At 33.7% G+C, this 20020-nt stretch overlaps 1 long non-coding RNA gene across 1 annotated transcript in view; it reads right to left on the bottom strand.

The window, feature by feature from the left end:
* The window catches only part of LOC148949750 (uncharacterized), a 56857-nt gene extending 38506 nt beyond the window's left edge, over positions 1-18351 (bottom strand). The window contains exons 1-2 of the long non-coding RNA XR_016142158.1: positions 18185-18351; positions 425-620 (exon numbers count right to left, since the gene is read on the bottom strand). This is a non-coding gene — a long non-coding RNA (uncharacterized LOC148949750). The remainder of the gene's footprint in view (positions 1-424; positions 621-18184) is intronic.
* Between the last annotated feature and the right edge of the window lie 1669 nt (positions 18352-20020).

The raw sequence follows: 20020 nt of genomic DNA, 5'->3' as shown, positions 1-20020 counted from the left end.
AAAAGTTAGTCTAGTAAAAATCCGACTGCATATTTAGGTCCATGACTTTAGTTTTGACCGTGTTGATCTTCATACACGATAGCTGAGAGAAACGTGCTTTTCCATTAAGCATTGCTTGGGCAGCTGCTGGATCAAGAGCAAGAGCAACGATGTCATCCACGTAGTCCAGGTCAGACATTTTAATGTCCTATCCCACAATGACGCCATTAAATTTTGTAAGTTCTCTATCTAGAACCCAATCTGTACAACAGGTAAAAAAGACGGAGAATATGCATCCCCAGTTTTACATCTAGACATGAAAAGTGGATTGTGATATAGTGAATCGACAGTTTTTTTTTTTTCAAGCCGATGGATTTTTGGTAAGGTAGTATTTTGCAGTGATATTGAAAAAAGAAAGAAATGAAGAATTAGAAGTTTCAGGTACCTGGTATTTCTAAATAAATATATAGACGACAATCGTGTCTGGCCATATATAAAAAATTCATTCATATAAAATGCTGGAGCTGGAATCAGTAACTAATAACACTTAACTTCACACGAAGCTTCAATTGTTGGTTTGTAAAACAAATAGCCAAATTTTGCGACAGCATTCAGATACTGACTACCACGTCGCATGCAAGCTAAAAAGAAAAACATAGCAAAATAAAATGCCAATATATATATTAATAATTTGTATTACTTAACTTTTATTATTAATCAAGCTACTCCTCGCTAAAAAATAGAAAACAAATATATTACAAAAAAAATAGAAAAAGAAGAAAAATGCTAATTCAAAGAGAAGGGGGAAAGAACATGAATAATTTAAAGTGGAATAATAATAAAAAAAACTTTGATTTGTCTCATTATTCATCTTCAAAATTGTTTCTTCTCAGTCAAACCTTTGTTCTTGCTTACTCCAGGAATGCACCAATGTGTTCTTTTAAAACAGTTGATTGAAGAAATTACGCATAGTGTAAGCTCCTTTCACGTCAAAACCCTAAGTATACTTTTTAAAGAAGAATGGGTGGGGGTGAGGGGAAGAGTAGTAAAGCCGCAATCGCAGAAATTGGCAATTGCCATGCCCACTATCTTTCTTCCAACAAAATATATGATTTCCTCGTCCTAGTGAAAGGTTTCAGAATGATTTGGGCAAATTAAGCACCCAAAATCAAACATGCTTCCCTTTTTTATGGTAAGAACAAAATGGAAATTGAAGCTTGGTTGTAAAACTTGCTAGTATGGTGATAATGTCATTGCAATGTTAGTCTCAATCTAGCACTTTTAACCACGCAAAACTCATCTAACCACTACATTTAACCACTATATTTAACCAAAGAAATTATGTCTGCAATGAGCATTTAATCTTGACTCCTGTTAAACAAAATTCCCGTTTGTTGTTTATACGATTTCAACAATATCCCTGTTTGTTGATGATTGACTGTCAAATTGCCTTATCCCTCAAGGAAGGGTGATTGTGTAAAAAATTCTAGTGAAAAAATAATAATTAAATTGTACATCTTTGACGATGTCTTATTGATACATTTTGTAATTTATCACAGAAACTGTTATAACTAAGAAAAAATTCTTTTCTTTATGAATTGACTCTACTGACCCGCTATTTTGACCCTTTTTTTTTAGCGGTTTTCGAGCCATTTCTTTCCTTTTATTTCTATTAATATTTGATTGTTTTGTTATTTTGACCTTTGTTAACCTTTCTTCTGCTATTTTTAGCTTTTATTTCTTTTAATATTCCTACCTTTATTTCTGTTAATACTCCAATTTGTTTGTAATTTGACAAACTTTTATAAAATTAAATGATCTTCGAATTTGTCTTTTCTATTGTGGATCCTAAACTCTACCAATTCGTCTTAGTTAGCCGTCATTGTACAGGATAAAGGTTATATTGAAGTCACTGGAAGCTAAAAGTGCTCAATTTCCCCTATGAACCCGAAAAGGGATTTTGGAAAATCTCTTTCTCAAAGATGATTTTGTTGTACAAAATGATTTCTGAAAGTAGGCTTCATGAATTAATTCATTGAGATTTCATGAATTGATCTATATCATGATTACAGCAGTCACTACAGCCTAGTAAAGAACAAACCACGTCCTAAATGAAAATGAAGAATGACATTATAGCCTGCAAAAACATGAATTATCCTTAAAATAAAATTTATGATTATACTTCACCCACAGGAAAACATCTTCGACTTTTCTTCGTTAGAATTTAGTAAAGAAGAAACCAAAGCGAGCTATGCAGTGGCGTTCTAGGCATTTATTCCCCTCTCCCCATTTGGCAAATAAGATTTTTCAAATTTGAAAATTTTATTTGAGTTTTTTTTTTCGTTGAGAAGTGTTAAGGGAAGAAAAAAAGAGGAATTTAAACACAATAAGTATCTTAGAAACCTCGCAAATCCATTTTTTTTAAGATTTCAATTTGAATTTTTTCAATTTTTGGCAGTAGAGAGCACGAAAATTAAAAAAAAAGAATAAGAAAAAAATGTAGGCAAAAAAATCCTCAAATTAAGTCAAAAATACATGGCACCAAAAAGTTTAAAAATGTTTAGCTTTTCTTTGAAAGGATATTTGGTTTTGGGAGCCAACAAATTTTTATTGTTTAAGTTTTTAAGTACGAAAGCGTTGCGAACTCTACGAGTTTGTTTTTCTTATCTTCCAAGTGCAAAACTACCACACATCACCATTAATAAATAAATGAAACCCAAAAAGAACATAAAATACAATAGATAACCAAGTCAAACTGAAAACGAGCAAAAGTTAAAAGAAGTAGGGCTGACAACCCCTATGTCTTCTCAAGACCAGAGTACAATTTGCACTTAACTAAAAGAAAAAAACAAAGAACGTGGATTGTCAGTTAAATAAATATTATGATATTTATTCCTTAAGTCTTAAAACTTCCTTATCTATTAAAGTAAAAACTTGAAAACGTTTAAAATATATTTTGTTTTCAGTAAAGTGTAAATTATGTTCTGGTGTTAAGGAGGCGTGGGGGTTGTCAGCTCTACTCATGTTAATTTTTGCTCTTTTTGAGTTTGACTCGGTTATTTACTGTAATTTATATTCGTTTGGGTTTAATTTATTTACTGATTGTGATCTGTGGTAGTTTTACACTTGGAAAATTAATTGCATTTATTTTTACTTATTTTTCGCTTAACCGACTCTTTACTTTCCTTTGACAAATTTGTATTGTGGAAAAAGTTTTTAAAATTAATTTCCGTTCGTTTTTTAATGACATATTCTTTTTCATGGATTTTTTTATATCTTGTTCTATTAGACTCCATAGTTTTTGACTGTGAAGATTATTTGACTTTATTTCCGCTCATTTTTTGTTTAATGAACCTCTTTACCTTTTTTTAAAGAACTTGTTCCGTATGTTTCCCATTAACAAATGTACCGTGAGTAAAATGCGATATATTTAAAATACAAAAATAAAGTTCCTTCTTTCTAAAGATAATTCCGACTTCCTCTAATTAAGTTTAAATCTAGTGTCAAAAAGAAAGAAAAGTCCTTAATCAGCAAAGAGATAAATTGCAGTTAGTCTAAGACAAAGAACGGCGCTATTCAAGTTATGGATTTCGCTTCGATAGTGGGCAATAAAAAAGATGCTACGCACAATATTTCTCAGGACGTTTAAACTTTAGGAGCCGTATGAACGTTTGAATCATCAGAAATATTTAAAACAATTTATTGGACGAAGGGTTCGCATCCTTGGGCCACTTGAGCCAATTGTGAGCCAGTTCTTAGAGCGCAGGACAAAAAAACTACGTTTGATAGTGGGGTAAAAGTGCTTTTTGGAAATATTCGTAAATCAGACTCAGGACCATTTCGACAGAATTATTTCGACATGCAAGCTTTGCAATTCTTTCAATGTTGTGTCTCAGTCACCGTTGTTATCATTTAAAGTGACCAACTGATGTTTACCTTAATATATAAGTCTACATAAATCTATTGCTTTTTACCTGTGTTTTTTTCATTTTATATGTCTGCATCTATTCTAATAACAGGTAATTAGTTCGCATATCTCCAAGGTACGTACCCAGGGAATCTGATCTCAAGATAGCTCGAAGAAAAGAGGTCACATTTATATGGCTACACAATTTATTTTCTCCCATTAATTGAGGGTGGCGCAAGCCTTGTTGGCACAATCTTTAGCGCCCTAAGCGGTACTATCGGAGAACTTATAAGGTGTAAGTTCGCAGTTTTAAAGTACGATATTAGATTTGACGTGGTCAATATTTATTACCGCAATTAAGCCCAGTTCTTCCTTTTATAGCTAATAATTTCTTTTATAGCCACATTTTCTTTTATAGTCACATAAAAATTTTCATCGCTACAAATGGCACGGTCGGAAATTGGAGGAAAACTTGCGAACTAACTAGGCTATAAAACTTTGTAATTTAAATTTAATTATTGGAGAGGTAGAGACATATAAGTTAAGTGATTAAGCATATAATCGCTAGGCTATGACAGGAAACCCTTTTAAATATCTTTCAGGATATAGTAGCCTCCCCCAAAACAGGCTAAGTGAAAAAATAAATTTATTTCGAGATATTCAAACGCAAAAAAAATGGCAGAGGATTTAGAAGAAAAATTAATGGCGCAAAAGTTAATCGCGAAAAATATAGAGATAGCAAAGTCTATCCCGGAGTAGAGTGGTCAATCAGATATTGACGAATTTAATATCCAATTGGCCCAGTTTGTAGAACTAACAAAAACAGAGCTAGAAACGTTAGTCGACATGCTTCTACTACGATTAAAAGGCCAGGACTTAACCTTTCTGAAGCAGATTGAACATACTATAGGCGATGACGCCAACTTGCCAATAAATACGGTGGACAAATTGTTAAAAGCATTTAAAGATATATTTATCGAAACCAGTTCCATAAATAAATTAAAACACGGAATGGTGTGCTTTGACTATTCACAAAATATAAGAGAATATCTTGATAATATATGAAATTCAGTAAAGGCAAAATACGGAAGCGGTTCAGGACAACTCTATGAAAAAGTCATACTAAATACCTTTTTGCAAGGGCTACCCCCAAAACTATATAGAATGGTAATATCCAAAAATATTCAGTTGTTGGATTTTGCAGTTCAGGAGGTAGATCGATTGATCGAAGTTGACACGATGGTCGCAAATCACAGTAAAGCAAAAATAAATAGCCTAGGCGATTCTAACGCGAACCTAATCTTCAAGGGCGATCAGGTGTCTCCTAATTTCTTTTCAAGGGATAACTCCCCAGTGCCACAAAGAAATAAAACGCAAGAACCCGCTAGGCAGAAAACAGTACGTTTTCAGCCTGTCAAAAAATCTAATTATGAAAAGAACCATACAATAATAAGATGCTGTAATTGCAATCGACCTGGACACATCGCGAGGGAGTGCCGTTATGTCCCCAATCGCATACCAAGAATTGCTGTCGGTAGTACGCAAAATTACGGCAACAATTTGTTCGGAAGAACAAATTTTAGCACCGGTGGTGCACAAGGCTATAGCCAGGGAATATTGTACCGTTTAGTACCTTAAGACACGTACCAACCAAATTTTTATAACCCTCCCCCCACGAGACAAATTAGTTACCGATTTGAAAACCCAAATACTCGCCACTGCCAATATAATACGAGAATGCTATATAGAAATCATAAAAATTTGCCGACGGCGAAAGAAAACTTTTCAAGTTAATGGCATCGGTAGTCAGCGCCAGTAAGCGGCACTGACGCAGGACATCCAAGTTACCATAATAATACATGGCAAAGGCAGACAGACGTAAATCAATTAAATATGCCTACGGAGCCTCACATGTCTGAATATCCGTTGCAGGCACCGACGCATGAAATAAATCAGCAGGGAAACGTTTCAGGCCCCTCAGAAATATAAATTGGACCCAAAGGGTGCCCAGAATATTTAATTGGTCCAAACTGATAGTGGTTGCGTCTTGTAGCGATAGTATTAACAAGTTACCTATATTTAATGATTTTTGTGTAGAAAACGTTTACTTTAAGGCTTTTGTTGACAGTGGAGCTACGGTCAATATCATATGCTCATGCATATTTAATATGTTGCCTCTGCTTATTAGGAAAAAAAAAAATTTCAATAATCCCAATTTATCTAGCGTTACCGGATATAAATTGGACGTAAAAGCTTTAATGCACCTAAAACTAAGAAGGGACAATAGCACCTTTCGACAAACTTTATAATAAACGATAACTTTCAGTTTGAGGAAATTATATGTGCAAATTTTTTAAGGTCTAATAGAGTACTATTAGACGTAGCAAACAAGAGGCTTGTCTACCCAGCTAAGGTAGGGGAAGAAATTTCTACCTTAAGAAATCGTAACAGAGGTTACGAAGACAACGTAACAATAAAAAAAATTTCTGATGGTATAATGTCGCAATATTTTGAACCTCATGTCTCACAAAAAGGACATGGCATAATTAGAAATTTGTTCAATTATTCTGAGAGACATTGCAGAGATGAAGTAAATTTAAAAAATAAGGGTACTGAATCTACGAAAATAAAAATAGGGTATATGCGACAGTATAGGTCAAACGAAATCAAGAAAATAGCGGAATTATAGAAAAACATAGTAAAACCCAAAGTGACGCCGCAAGATGCCGCAATGGCGCAGCAAAGCGCCAGTATGAATCTAATAAACAATGAAAATAAAGAGAAATATTACGGATTCGCGATAAGGAAAACAAAAGTCCCTCCCAAAACGATGCAAAAAATTTAAATAGCACAGATGATTGAACCAGTGGTTAGCAAATCCGAAATATGGTTTACGAACTCATCAAAAGAAATTACTGAAAATCTACTACGCGAGGAACAGATTATATCTTACGACAAAGGAGAAGGTTTTATTTGGGTAACTAATAACAACGAAAATGATACAATTACAATAAAAAAGGGGACGTGTTTAGTTCAAATCCAAGTTTTATCGGAAAATGATTTAAATACATGGGAAAATTCTAAAAGAAACCTAGTTAACGGCATTAAAACCTCAAATAACAAATATCCTTTAACTAAATCGCAATTCTTAAACAAATTTAATATGGATCATATTACGGACTTGGAACTTAAGAAAAAATTATGCGAATTATTATGGAATTTTAAAGATATATTTTCCGCATCTGAAGATGACATCGGACTGATACCATTTTATGAACACTCAATTTTAACGACTGGTAATCCAGTAGCGAAACAGCCATATCGTGTGCCGTATAAGCACAAAGAATGGTTAAAAAATAAAATTCATGAATTAGAAAAAAATGAAATTATACGCCCCAGTATAAGTCCGTATTCTACACCAGTGATCTTGGTACCAAAGTAGAATGGTGATCTTAGACGTGTAGTAGATTATAGAGCCCTCAACAAACAAGTAGTTAGCGGTAAATTTCCTCTACCAAGAATAGATGAAATTCTTGACTCAATTTCAAGCAAAAACAAAATTTTTACTTCTTTGGACCTTACCCAAGGCTAACACCAAGTGAAAATAGCCGAAAAAGATGTCCATAAAACTGCATTTTCAGCATCTGAATATGGTTCATATGAATACTTAAGGGTACCGTTTGGGCTTAAAACAAGTTCAAGCGAGCTATGTAGACCCCTATTACACCTGTTAAGAGGATTAAAGAATATCATTCATTTTGTTGATGATGTCATATGCGTAGGAGAAAACGTTGAACAACACTTAGCAACATTAGCTAAGGTGTTCGAAAAGTTAAGGCGGGTCAATTGAAAATACCAGCTGGAGAAAGTAAATTTATTTCAACCTAAAATTAAATATTTAGGAGTAGTAGTAACACAAGGAGAGATATTCCCAGACCCGGATAAAATAAAATGTGTTGAAAACCTCAAACCCCCAAGAACTATGAAATAATTAAGGGGAATTTTGGGTTTTACAGGCTACTTTATAAAAGTCGTGCGTAATTACGCCCAATTTGTGAAATCCTTTCAGGAATTAGCAAAATGAAACTTCCGTAATGCTACCAGGTCACACAACGCTCAAACTTCCCTATACCGTCTCAAAAAGGAACTCACATCTGAACCAATATTATCACTTCCTGATTTCGAAAACGGACAATTTGTGGTCACAACCGATGCTAGCTCAAAGGGCATTGGCGCTATTCTTTCGCAAATAATCCCGGTAGAAAACCCTAATCTTCTAGAGGGAACGCCCAAACAAAAACATAATAGAAAAAGTTATATGCTATTCGAGTAGAACTTTATCAAAAGGCGAAAGTAGTTATTCCGCCACAAACTTAGAGTTATTATCTATAATCCACCACTTGGACAAATTTAGACACTATTTTATTTGTAGAAAATTTATATTACGTTCAGACCATAAAAGCTTGCGGTACCTGCGCACATTTAAAAACCCCACGGGAATTCTAGCCAGATGGATTATGAAAATCCAAGACCTAGATTACGAATTTGAACATTTAAAAGGTAAACAAAACGCAGCTCACGACTTTTTGAGTAGATACCCAGAAAATATTCCGTCGGAAGCTGAGGAAAATGAAGTTAACGCTATCAATGCTAAGAGCAAACATGGACGTAAGAAAAACAAAGTCGAGCACACGGTAAAAGAACATAAGGTTAACTATTGTCCCTTGTCTTTAGGAAATATAAAAAGAAAGCAAAAAAAGGACGAAATGTGTCCAGTGCTCATTAATTATCTTGTTAATGACGATGCGTTACCGGACAAATTCAAAACTCCTAGAAAAAAGATACATAATTTTTATTATGACCTTGATGAAGAAATATTATCTAGCATAGTTACTGCTTAGACAAATAGAGACCAAACCTCAATAATAACTGTATTACCACAAAACTTAATAGTACTTGCATTTGAATATTTTCATTCAGATATAGGTGGATACTTAGGAGTGAGGAAAACTTTTCATAAATTAAAACAATATTTTTACGTGCCGTCGGCAATGACAAAACTTAAAGAATTTGTAAGTACATGCGAAGCGTGTAACTTAAGAAAAATCCCCCCAGCTTATCCTAATCCTCCAATGGGAAGGGTCCCGGTAGCAAAGTACCCCTTTGATATTATCTCATTTGACTTATACGGAACAAGTGGAGGCTTGCCTGTTTCTAGCAGAGGCCATACTTGTATTCTTTTGGTTATAGATCATTTTTCCGGATTTACTTTTGCAAAAGCATTAAAAAATCAAAGTGCTTACGTCACTAGTAAGGCGTTAGCGAAATTGTTTTTACAATTTGGCGTTCCAAATAAGGTATTTGAGTGACAACGGAAGCAATTTTGTTTCAAAGGTAACAAAAGATTTAATGAGTTTTCTTAATATAGAGAAAATGGTGACAGCTCCGTAACACCAACAACCTTATGTTAAGATATAAAACAGGAATAAAATATTTTCGAACGTTTTAATTATTTATAAAAAAGAAAATAGGAACGACTGCAATCAATTCTTACCTTATTTAACTAACGTAATCAACACTGCTTATTCAGAAACAACCAAAGATAATCCATTTTATTTACTTTTTGGTCGTGATTTTAGAATCCCCTATGATGGGATTATTGAATCTCGGCAGTATTATAATAACTCGGAATATTACAAACAAGAATTCATAAATAGGATGAGGAAAACTTATAAAATAGTTAGGGAAGAGTTGGGAAAATGTAAAATAAACCAACAGCTAAGAAACCAACCCAAAGTCAAGGGGAACATAGATTTTAAGATAGGAGGCTGCGTCTACCTAAAGAACGAAGCAAAAACGGAAGGCAGAAACTTTCCAACAAATATTCTGGACCGTACAGAATAGTCAAAAAGTACGATAGCAATTATACTTCTAAAATGGAAAAACCCCGATAGTGGAAGAACTTGCAAGGCGCATGTTAGCCGAATAGAAAGAGCCAAATTTCCAGAGAGATGGGTATCACATCCCTCCTCTACAGATTCGTCAGATGCAGAAAATGAGCCCCCTAGATCAAGATTGGCAGAGCCAAAACCCTTAAATTTTAAACAAGATTATTTTGAAGATGAGAGTGATGAGAAAAATTTTGAAGAATTTTTGGCAATGAAAAATCTAGTTATTCCTAAGAAAAAATCCCAAATACCAGGATTTTTTCATGAAAAAAAAACGCCAAAAGATCCAAAAAGCTATTCATCGGCGAGCGCAGGAGAACCAGATTATATAATATCCTCAAAAAAGAAATTTTTCCCTGATGTAACTGCGCCCCCTTGCCCCCCAAAAGATGCCTAGACGATTTACTTTCCCTTGCAACTCAGATAGAAACGCCCCTGTCCTTACAGGGGACTTAAACAGATCTGTAGAAACAACCAGCATTACTGTGAGGAAAACTCCTCCCAAAGATTCAACTAAAACAAATCTGCGAGAAGCTATTGATTTAATAAATTTCCCCATAAAAACGAGTCAAAGTACATTGCCCGAGAATAAAACTCCCGAGGATGACCGGCAAGGACAATCTCATGATATAACTGTGTCAAAGGTGAAAGGGACGAAATACTTAAAACCGAAATAGGACGGACCTTACAGAATTGTGAAAATTCTACCAAATAACTTAATCTATATTTTAAAGCATCAGTATAACAAAAAGGAAAAAATAGTACACCATAATAGAATGAAAGAAAGATTTTTCTCAAAACCATGGATATCAGAGACAATTTCTTCAGAGGAAGAAATAGATGAAACATTTGCACCAGTATATATCAGAAGGCCAGATGAATTCTATGATCTTTTTAACGACCACAACAGTTGGGATAAGTGGAAGGATTACTTAGCCCAGTCTTGGCTACAAAAATTTCAACAATAAACAAGAGACAAGAGGCAATGTTCAATGCCTATCGGATACTACCGATGAAAGGGACAGAGCAGAGTTTCAAAAACAACATACTGGTTGAAGAGATAATAAACCAGAGGTTAAGTCCAAAGAAGAAGAAAAATTGGAACAAACCCAAGAATTGTCTGGATTTCATACGCTAGACTCACCTGCAGTGTTAATACAAAAAATGATTTTTGGAATAAACACCATCTATCCGACGCGATCTAACAGAATATGAAACCGATAATTCTTCTACAGAAACGGATATAACTAAACCTGGGACCTCGTTAAGAAAAGCCACGTTAAGAGAAAAACTATGGAGAAAAGTTAAGAAGCCAAAAATACAGCAGTAAGTTCGTTCTTCAGCAGCAAAAGTGGCTAAATCACTAATGAAAAAAGCCAAACGTTGAGAGGAACACAGGCTAAAGATATTTGAAAAAGCAACAAAATCACGCTCAAATTCAGAACCTTGTAAGCCACACTATAGAGACCACGGGAAAACTTGTAAATATTATAAAGAGGAGAAAGAAAAATTGGAATCCAAAATTCAGATCAGGAAACTGAAAACGGCAAAAATAACGTTGCACCCAGTCGCTTAGTATTTGAACAAAATAATATTAACCCTGGGAGATGTAGATATCGTCCAAGTTTCCTTCATAACATATTTCCTCAATAAAAATTATTAATGTAGAAATTATCCCCTCAAAAATAATAGCCTAAAGATTTGTTAAACGGTTCGCAGAGAAAAATAACCGGATCTAAATGACATCACAGCTTCCTTCACTAATTTTGCTTCCAGGATGAAGTAAAACTTCGTCAATGGTTTTCGGATAAGACTTATCAAAATCACGTTTAATAGCAGTAATTAATTATTGTCTCGTAACTTTTAATGGGTGTAATGAAACTAACTGAATTATACATTTTCTGAGCCAGAATTAAAAGACTTTTCTTTTGATATGTATACAAAAAAAGATTTATTTTTGGATTTTTGAAAAAAATAACGAAGGAGCGTAGATTACTGAAATAGGGTCATTGGAAGCTAGCACATTTAAAGTGAGCCCAATCACTGCTGGTCTCTCGTTTTTCAGTACTTAAAATGCATCTACTGAACTTTGACCCTCTCAATAGCATCCCCAGTCGAATTATTATTTTTTTAACGGGAAGTAAATAAAATAATAATAGGAAAGGCAGCAAGAATTTAGATTAAGTGCACCACACGTAAAAGCGGGCAGTAATCTTATTGTAATTAGTAGAAGATGACAATTGAATACTTACCCAATAAGTACGGTATACATAAATAACATCCATTGATAAAAATTGTCACAATTTAGAAAGTAGCCTATAGCACAGTATAAAACAAAGTTGTTTTTCGGGTATAAATAATTTCAAATATTAAATAAGTTTACAGCACACCATTCACAGAAATAAACAGGGCGAGGAAAAGGAGGTCAAAAGGCACAAATAATAAAACGATGAGCATTTAAAAATAAACACTGCTGATTGTCTTACGGTTTGGGGGATCCACCAAAAACAAAATTTATATCAGTAATTTGGATCAAATCAATCCTTAAGTTGAAGGTATTAGTCAATATATCGAAGTAGATATTTTGAATATGACAATTATGTTCATGATGAGTGGCTTTGAAAAAGAAACAGATCAAAGCTATTGCTGCCACGATCGTAAAAGTCAAACCTTAAATAAACATGTGAACTGGCATAATTACACTCAATGACTCTTTGGAAATAAGACAGACATTAAACTAAGGAAAAAAGCCCAGTGCAAATCATAAAAAGATAGAGGAAAATCGCGTAACCTCTGATTACCCCCATCGCAAAAACAGAATTTGGGATGACCTGAATATTTTTTTAGTTAGGAAAGTCACGTATACACAAAATAAATAGGTCCACGATGAAAACAGCAGATAGAAAACACCGCATTTAAAGCTATTAGCATTGCCAATGAAATTAATTTCTCTTTTTCCCTGCAAATAACATCGTAATTAAAGCTAGAATAAAATTTGTAACCACCATATCTTAAAATTTGCATTTCTATGAACAAATGGGCGCAAAGTTTGATTAAATAATGCTCTGAATCAAAAAGAAAATACCATGGCTAGAGATATATTTTTGTTTGCCAGACGGAAGTGAAGTAATAGAATTAAATAGAGCCGCCAAAAACTTCGATATGCGTGCATATTAATCTGACCAAAGTAAACTAAAACGAGATTTTTATACTAAATTAGTACAAGTAAGTAGAATATTATGCTAGGTTACACCTAGTAGCCACAGCTGTAATCCTGTCTGTGATTAAATAAAAATACTGAAGTAATGCTTTAGGTGAAATGGAAAATTATGCAGTTCATGTGGGAGTCGTTTTCAGAAAAATAACTAGCATGGCATAAACAATTATAAGATGGACATTAATAGCCTAAAGGACCTAAGTTGAAATTGAAACTTAAGGCAAGACCACTAAAAGTTGGGAATTTAAAGAGAAAATAGTCATGTCCGATTATATGTCTTAAAATAAATTACCGTATGCCATGAAGGCAAGGTATATTCCCTGCATAAGGACCACTTTGTTTTATAAGAAAATAGCCCCACAGAAAACTGTGGCCACAAATAAAAAGTGTGACTATAATTAATCAATTGCTGTGTGCAGGCTCATAACAGTCCTTTCAGCATTAGCAGTCAGACAAGAGAACCTGAAAATGTATATTGAGCAACCAGAAGAAACTTGTGGTGAACAAACCTTAGATGCAGGCACAAGTGTCTATGTTGATAATGTCATAACACGCAAAAAGGTGAATAGCTAAATTTTGAGCTTATCAAACCTAAGCTGTAAGTAAAGGTCTTGTCCCAAAAGGACATTAAAGCTGAAAAAAGAGATTACAGGGGAAGACATTATTTAACTGTCTCAATTACCTGAAATTCGAAAAGAAATAGAAAAGGTCATAAGTTTCAATAAACAAATAGACATAGAGAAAGCTGAAAACAGTTAATGACACAAGTTGGTTCGAAATAGAACCAGGGAAAGTTGTAAAACAAAGATTTAAAAAAAGCAAAAGAATTTCCCTTTTGTTCTTCGTATTATTGTTGTTTGTTATGGAAAGGCAGTGTGGTCTTCGTCGCTATTTTCGTCTTGCTTATGGGGAGCAATTGACCAATGATATTTTTTATTTTATCAATTTAGGCAAAAAACATGCTAATATCATTAACCAGCAAAAATTCTTGGAATCTTGCAAAATTGAAAATCTTATTACCAAGTCTTTAAGATTCAGATTACACTTAAATACCCGGAAAGAAAAAAAAAAAAAAAAAAAAGAGTCCTGGTTGAACTTCGCTGAAGTAAGAATGCTAGGATTGTTTTGAAAAAATTTTCACTTTTTTGGTTTTATTGGTCGCATGTTGTTGTGAGTCTTTTTTCTTTTATATATTTTTGTCTTGCTGAGGACAGCCCTTGGACATATGGCCGAAATATTCATTCAAATTATCTCCACTGTCTTACAAAAAGATTTCCCTTTTGTTCTTCGTATTATTGTTGTTAGTCTATACCGTGTTTTATTTTTCATAAATGCTTTAACTGTTAACTAGTGGTTTAATGTTATATATAAACTTTGTGACTTCTAGTTAGCGTATAAATGTGTTTTTTTTTATTGTGTATTAATCCGTTAGGTTATTAATAATTCTATATTAAGTTTGAAAAGGATGATGCAACAAATTACCAGGAAGAAACATAATGTTTCTATTTAAGCGACACAATATGTTCAAAGTAAAAAGAGAGAAAAGTAATTAATCTCTCGCTTAAAAAGAGAGAATATGGTAATATATACAAAATTGAGTGTTTTTTTTCGTTTACTCTATATGTAACACTTTATGCTTTATTTGTATTCTAATGTGAATATTTATTTTAGATAAAGCCTGAGCTTTTTGGAAATCGAATTATTCGTAACATCTTTTTGGATCCATTTTAAATTATTTTTTAACGCATTTTCGTAAAGTAGCAAATTTCGAAGCAAGTTCAATTGTTTCCTGATGCTAACAGCTCAAACCACCAGAATCCAAACCATAACTAGTCAACTAGTATTTTGGGCGCTGTATGGAGTATTAGACAACTTTGATACCAGTTCATCATAAAGTGAGATAAAATCAGAACTTAAATTAGGCCTAAACAGTATCAAGGGAAGTGCTACGTAGCCTAAATGGCTTTACATTATTGAAAGAATATGTGAAAATGGTTTGTGTTTGAAAAATATATTAAAGTTTAAAAACCAAAATTGTTATGTATAATTTATTCAAGGCATTTCTAACCCCGGATAATAAATGTTAAATCAACCGTATCACCCCGATAAATTAAATTATTAATGGGAATTAAATTTCAACTCAATTAATCAAACAGTTTCTAATATAACTTTAAATCTAATTTAAGCAAAAACAATAATATAATACTTAAGCCACTGTGGGCCAAACTAAAATAGAAGATGCATATAAAAATGAGGGTGAAAAGAGAATTTTTTAGTCTTAAAGACAAAAGGAAAAAGGAAAATAAGAGAATAGAAAGGATACATTCCAAAAATTTATATCCTTGAAAGAAAGGCCATGGCATATATTTGGCCATAAATATGACCATAAAGAAAACAACTGAGAGTATATGCACAGAATGACTCAAAAATGGCAGTATAATAACCATGAACAAAATTTAAAAAATTGTTGATTTAAAAGTGGAATATTTAGAGTTTGGGCAATACTTCTCAAAATAGGAAGTATTGTAGTAACGCTTTCTAATTAAGTCAAATTTGGAACTTAGAAAACAATAATAACACGCAAATAAAAAGTTTAGAAATACCACTTTTTATTATGATAAGGAACACGTCCTGGTAAGTGTATGCTTAATAAGGAATTGAGAAATCACCACTTCCTAGCTATTTGTGTCAGTTAGTCCCGATAAGATGTGGTTGATGAAATGTATAAGAGATACATTTTATGGAGACAGGCAGCCTGATACTAATTTTATGCCGGAATGACCTCTCGTCCGTTGATTTAGAAATACCTTCAAATATTGTTGGACTATTGTAAGTGTTCAAGTATCTTACCGTATTATACTTAATTCTAGATTTCTTATATTTGTTTGACTCCCTGGGAAAACCCGTCCCAGTGGAATATATATTATCAAACCCTGTACTGGTGTATGTTAGTTGAATAAAAGTATTGTATTATAGCCAACCTCTCTACAATCTAAATTTAATACCTCGAATATTTTCCAGCTGGTACGCCTGATTATTAAGGTCAGAGCCTAAGGCACGCTACCAAAGTTTAATTACCTTAGGGCCATAATTATCTCCCCTGTAAAGGGAGAAATATGGTATAAACTACTGTCTCACCTTACAATCATAAAATCACTTTACCACACTATTATTCTATTATAAAATATGTTCAATTTTCACTCTAAACCAAAATTGTAGTATTTGCAGTATTGTTGGTACGGGACGGGACGGACAAAATCTATATTTATCCCCCCCCCCCTGATAAAAAATAGTGCAAGCTAACAATATCGAAAAGAATTTGTATATAGCCTGTAACGCTATCCATGCATTATGAGGTGGGTTCGGAAACAGTTGTTACAGTAGTAAAGATTAGGCATAAACTTAAGAAAAGAGTTCAATACGAAATTATATTGGGGAAATAAAATTACTTGCTTGTTGTTATTTTAGCTACTATGGAAAAGGTATCTTGGAACAAAACTGTTACACTGCACACTCTTTGTCCGTTTTTGCAAGCTTCAACGACCCAACTAATTTAAATTTCATTATGGAAAAATCAAAGGCTTACCCATTTTCTACCTTCTAGTAACCTCAATTTTGCCATATAGTTATACCACACTTTTTATTGTTCGCATGTTTATAAGGTATTTTAATATATATATTTTGTTTACTTCATTTACTGTTAGGTCTTAGAGACAGACCCATAATTACGGCATTTTCATATTCTTTAACAGTTATTCCAGTACCTTAGCTACACTTTATAACCACTAACTCATTTCACTACTTTCTTGAAAGACAAGGATTGCTGAACAGAACTTAAAATACAAGGGCTGCAATGACACTAACTGAATTGTCATGCACATAGGCCTACCACCCAAGATTAAAAAAAGAAAAACCTTGTGGGTAATTTTACAAAAAAAGAAATTTTTCGGTATGTTCATAAGAATGTGCCCTTTAGATTTGAAAACACAATCCCACCCCTACGCCTTCACGGCATAAATATTCCCGAGTTGAAGCCCCAGCGCAATTTCTTTTTTAAGCCCTGCTGATTAATTTATCGCAGCTCGAGCCGCATAAAACTCGAGCTTCTTTCAGGTGGTGAAATAAATCCTCCCACTTTTTAGTTCCATTTATACCGCGCATTTTTATAACTCCTCATATACATGAAAGTTTTCATCAATCCCTCGTACAAATATTATGAATTGTGCCGTATTCCACACGTCTGTACTTTTATCCATCACAAGAGAGAAGTAAGTCAAGTTGTATCCTCAAGTTGTTCACTCAAGTTAGCACCCAAGTCTTCGGTGCAGCGGGTGCAAGTTCTAGCAGAGAGATTAATGTTTTTAAATATTTTTCTGTTCCGGGCATACTTCCTCCTCAGAAAGCTAAGACAAGTCAATATACTCTTTGACAAGTTCACTGTCGGTAAATGGGCGACCATTCTTGGATAATAAGTGCACGTACAGCTGATTTGCTTTTGTCTCTCACAACGTTGAAGATTGCCTGTGATTTTTGAGCGACAATTTCCAGTCGATAATTTTGTTTTTTCGAGAATCACATCCAAGGCCGTCAAATTTAGTTTTGTACTCAGTATCGTAATGTTGCTTCAAGTTATATTCCTTTATACTACAGAAATACTCTTTTGAGATATTCAACACAAAAGTTTTTCTGTCTTCAATAATAAAAAATTATAAATTTGTCCATGCTTTATTAAAAATCCGTCTTTCATCAACGGTCTTTCTGTTTTTAGAAGCCGTCTTGGGTGTGCAAAAGCAAAAATAAGAAATAAAATATAGGCCTAGGTGTATCTATTCGTTTTTCTGGAGCCTACCAGCCAGTGTATCCCTATCTCTTTGGCATAGCTCTAGTTCTGCGTGATTGTCTTGTTGTTAGCTGTAGCAAAGTAGTTGATGCAGTCAATGTTACATGCACTGGCAATTGTAGGTACAAGTTCTTGGGGTTTCAGTCGCAATCAGTCACAGTCAGAAGTATCTGCAGTTGCAAGTAGTCACATATTCAAACAGTTAAAAGCAGTCACAACTTGAAAATTCACATTAGCAATAATACTAAGTGCATAAGTAGTAGTTGCAGTAGTAGTAGAAAAAACAAAATTACCCTCGATTTTGTAGATGGGTGTCATCTGGTACATACTGGGATATTTTCCCTTGTGTACCATTTTTTCCTGTCCCACTATATGCCAGATCTACAAAATCCAGCGTTATTTTTCTTTTGAATATTTTGCCACAAGATGGCAACATAACATGACCAGGTAATTTGGCTTTCATTTCGTACCACAAGCACTAAATTCTACTGAACTGAAAAAGAATAAACAAAGAAAATCAAAGGCAAAATGTTTTTTGGGGGTGTTTCCAAAACTTTGAGGTAGGTTTACTCCAAAAAAAGATTTGTAATATACCAAATTAATTGCTCTGGGGGGTTGAACATCAAACTAACTATGCTAGATGGTGTTTACGGATTTATTTCGAGAATGCAAGATGGCGCCCCCCTTCCACTTCGGTGTGTATTGATATGTTATGTAATGTGGTCCACCAGGTGCGGTTCGGCGACAATCTTGCCGGCCGCACCAAGACGCCCGCGGGTTGCCGACTCATGGTCTATAGTTACGAATGACCGACCTGTCTTATTTAAAAATATTATCTTCTCAACTTGTTTGGTGCTATCTGTTTTTGCCTCAAGTTTGTTATCATGTCCCAAAATGAAACAAAAATACTAAAATGTACAATTTTTTGGATATTATAAATAAACAGGGGGGAAAGTAAGCTTCACAACCTATATGCAAGAATGATTGTATATTTTAGACAAAGGAGATTAAATAAAAAGAGGCCACAGCTTGCTTATTTAAGTTTTAAATATTACATTATATTTTATAAATTTTTAAATTATATATTAAAGGCTATCGTACTGTTTGAGTTTTAGCTTCTTTTATAATTTAAATTTTTTTTTAGATAGGATCAATAAGTGCCCTTTGAAGTTTGAACAACCCAAGTTTGTCATACTATTCATCACTAAACAACCCAAAACACTGACCGATAGATATTTTCAAAAATATAAAAAATAAATATAAATAATTTTTTAATATAAAGAAATACAATATAAAGAAATATATATATTTTTTTATATGAAGACCATATCAAAAACTAAAGACCAAAAATATTATTTATGACTTGAAAAGACGAAAAAAATGAAGACAATAAGATGAAGACAAGAAAAAATGAAAAAAAAATCGAATAGTGAATAAACGAATAGACTTGAATACTGATCTTCTTAACGTCTTGACTTGAACATTAAAAGAACAATAACAGAACATAGAACACAGAACAATTCAGATAGGAAGAATTAAAAAAAACTAACAAAGAAAAAACCAACAACAGATAAAACGAATTTAACCTGGAGTCAAACTATAATTTAGAACCTAATAAATTTAAAATAGACAGAACTTCTTATACCAAATAAGCAAGCAATAGTTTGATAAAAAAAAAGAATAAGAAACTGAAGAAAAGAAAATCGAGAATGGGTTTTTTATAAGGCTTAAGATAATGCTGGAAGAAACAAGACGAATATTTCGGGAGGAAAACCGCTCCCCGCCCCCCCGTAGAGAATCCCCCGGAAAAAATGTCCGTATCTTTCTCAATAACATCTGCTATGTGTAAAAAGTGACAAATTGCAAAATTTAAAGCCCTAGGACCAGTGCAGGTCACGTCATCCCCAGAAGCGTATTCAAAAATGCTGAACCAAATGGCTAGCTCAAAATTTCCGTCAGATGTCTTTGGGGAAAAAGGGGCGTGGGAAGGAGGTTAGTTTCCTTCCAATCTGTCTGGTTACTTAAAAGGGGACTAAAACATTTAGGTTTGTTCGAATGAGCCCTCTCCCGATCTTCTAGGATTCTAGGCAATTCTAGGCTTTTGATGCAATTTCAGGTTTTCCAAAACC

Source organism: Artemia sp. Qi Xiang Cuo, chromosome 8 (genome assembly GCF_049724085.1).
Source record: "Artemia sp. Qi Xiang Cuo chromosome 8, ASM4972408v1, whole genome shotgun sequence".
In the NCBI taxonomy this organism is placed as follows: domain Eukaryota; kingdom Metazoa; phylum Arthropoda; class Branchiopoda; order Anostraca; family Artemiidae; genus Artemia; species Artemia sp. Qi Xiang Cuo.
Note: the sequence above shows the minus strand (reverse complement) of the source record. Positions and strands in the feature narration are given on the sequence as shown.